Here is a 2,827-nt window from a genome sequence, read left to right on the forward strand (position 1 = left end):
TTTATAATAATTGTGATTTTAAAATATAGACAGATATTAAAATTATCTTTTTAATGGTATATAAAATCTATAATTTGATTATACACACAAAAGATAATTAACATTTTACATTACGTGCTTACAACAAATAAAATGGCAACATGGGTACCCATGGATAAACCCATACCCTACTGAGTTATTTTTTGGGTTTGGCTTCAAACCTTTATGTTTCTGGGTTTCCGTGGGCTGGGAATAAATTAGGTCGGGTTATTTGTGGGTTGGACTGGGCTGGTTTTTCGTGGGCTGAGAATAAATTGGGTCGGGTTATTTGTAGATCGGGCTGGACTGGGTTTTTTTACTCATGTTAACATCCCTAGTTAAGATCAATAAAATGATAGCAATCAAAATCTAACTCCCAAAGCTAAAGTTAATTCGTTAGACAGAATTTATTGTTATATATTATTATTATCAAGTAAAAGAAACAAAAGCAATAAACTCAGAACACACATCTGTTTTTTTCTTACCCATTAGTCAACCCAATGTCCTCCATTAAACCTCTCAGCAAAATCTTAATGAAAATTAAAGCTAATATATATTTCCACATATATTAAAAATACATTAAATTTTGACTATATTTGTAAGTAACTATTTTCATATTTGTAGCTAATATATAATTTTTTTTTAAATCTTCAACTTACAATTATTTCGTATAAAAAATCTATTGCAATTGTAAAAATGGCTTTCTGCAATAATTGTTTTCTAAAATATAATTTTTGAAATGGAAAGACTATCAATAACCGTTTTAATCACCAGGTAACCTTAACTCCTTCCCGTTTCAATATTCTTTTTCTTTTGTTTTCGTGTTTTTATAAATCTTGCAAACTTTCACCCACTCTATGAAAGCTGCTAGTGCATGGTTCATTTGTATTTGAATAAGTAATGCAATTTAACGAATATTCAGTGAATAATATCTATATTTCCTTAAGATTTTTTCTCGTATTTTAGAAACCAAAAACAAATAGCCACACCAGTTATAGTCCAAAAAGCATTCAAGTGAAGCCAGACCGACGAAATTGACTGGTTATTTATTACTTAGTTTTAGTTAAAAAGACTTATCATGTGAAATAGACTGAATTTTCAAAAGTTATTCATATGATTACCTCACGTTGAAAAGGATCTTCGGCAAATAGACCAAAGAAAATGAAGACAAATTTTTTTTAATTGTCCAATTATATCTGTCATTAAAATTATAATAAACTTTCATAAATACACTCGAGCTAAATAAACAAAACAAGACAACTGAGGATAACAAAAAAAAATAAAGGCATTTTAATCGAGAAATATTTGAATTGAATCTAAAAAAATTTATCTAACAAATTATAATTCCTTTTTTTTTTTTTGTCAATCCTTTTGTTTATAAAAATTTATAAGTAGAAATGATAAACCGAGTGTAATTAGAGAAATATTTGAACTGGACTTAAAATATTGATTTAATAAATTATTATTCATTGTGAAACTAGAGAATATGAACTATGTTTATGTATTATTCATAAACATAAAGAGTCTTTTATATATAGGGAATTACACCGTCATAGAATAATGGAAGACTAAAGAAAAGAAATACAAATATAGAAAGAGTACAAGTCATAATCTAACAAGGAAAAAGTAAGATGCTGATTCTCTCTCTCCTCACGGTCGTCTCTCTCTCTAGCATTGAACCGGTTATGAATCGGGTCGGTTATGGACATCCACGATATGATTTATAACACTCCCCCTTGGATGTCATAACCATACATGGATTGTAATACGCTTTAGATGTTGTCTCATTAAAACCTTATCAAGAAAACTCAGTGGGACAAAACCATGGTGAAGGAAAAAGAGTACAACACGTATTACTCCTCCTGTTATGAACAACTCGCGGCTGGCCTCATGAACAGCCAAGATCTCCGAATGGTTTGAAGATGTGGCCGCGATCGTCTGCTTCATGGAACGCCATGATATGGCCGTTCCACCATGTGTGAAAACATAGCATGTCTATGATCGAGCATTATGTGGATCCGAAAGATAACCTGCATCAGCAAAATCAACTAAACCTTCTTTGTTTTGGTTAGTATAAAATAAACTCAAGTCTTTCGTTCTTTGCAGGTAACGAAGAACATGTTTAATTCTGTTCCAGTGCCTTTGGGTTGGACAAGAGCTTAATCTAGATAATAGATTCACGGCAAAACATATATATGGTCGTGTGACTAGCCAGATACATCAAAGCTCCTATGGCACTGAGATATGACACTTCGGGACCAAGGACATCTTTATCGTCCATCTTAGGACGGAACGGATCAGTTTCCAGGCCGAGGGACCTCACGACCATGGGGCTAGATAATGGGTGAGACTCGGCCATGTTGAATCTCTTGAGTACTTTTCTGTATATGCCATTTGATGCACAAGGATTTCATCTCTTATGTACTCAAGCTGTAATCCCAAACAAAACTTTGTTTTTTTTTCAAGATCTTTCATCTCGAATTCTTTCTTAAGATATTCAACTGTTTGGGAAATCTCTCCAGAGGTTCCTATGATATTTAAATCATCAACATACACTGCTATAATCACAAAGCTCTGGCTGAATTTCTTTATAAAGATACAATGGCTGATCGGATCATTATTGTATCCTTCTCTCTCTAGGTACTCACTTAACCTATTGTACCACATTCGGCCTGATTGTTTCAATCCATAAAGTGATTTATTCAACTTTATGCAGTGTTGTTCTCGAGTACTCGATTTGTTTTTCAACTCTATACCCTCTGGTACTTTCATATAAATCTCATTATCCAGTGGCCCATATAAGTATGCA

This window comes from Brassica oleracea, chromosome C8 (genome assembly GCF_000695525.1).
Source record: "Brassica oleracea var. oleracea cultivar TO1000 chromosome C8, BOL, whole genome shotgun sequence".
Lineage (NCBI taxonomy): Eukaryota > Viridiplantae > Streptophyta > Magnoliopsida > Brassicales > Brassicaceae > Brassica > Brassica oleracea.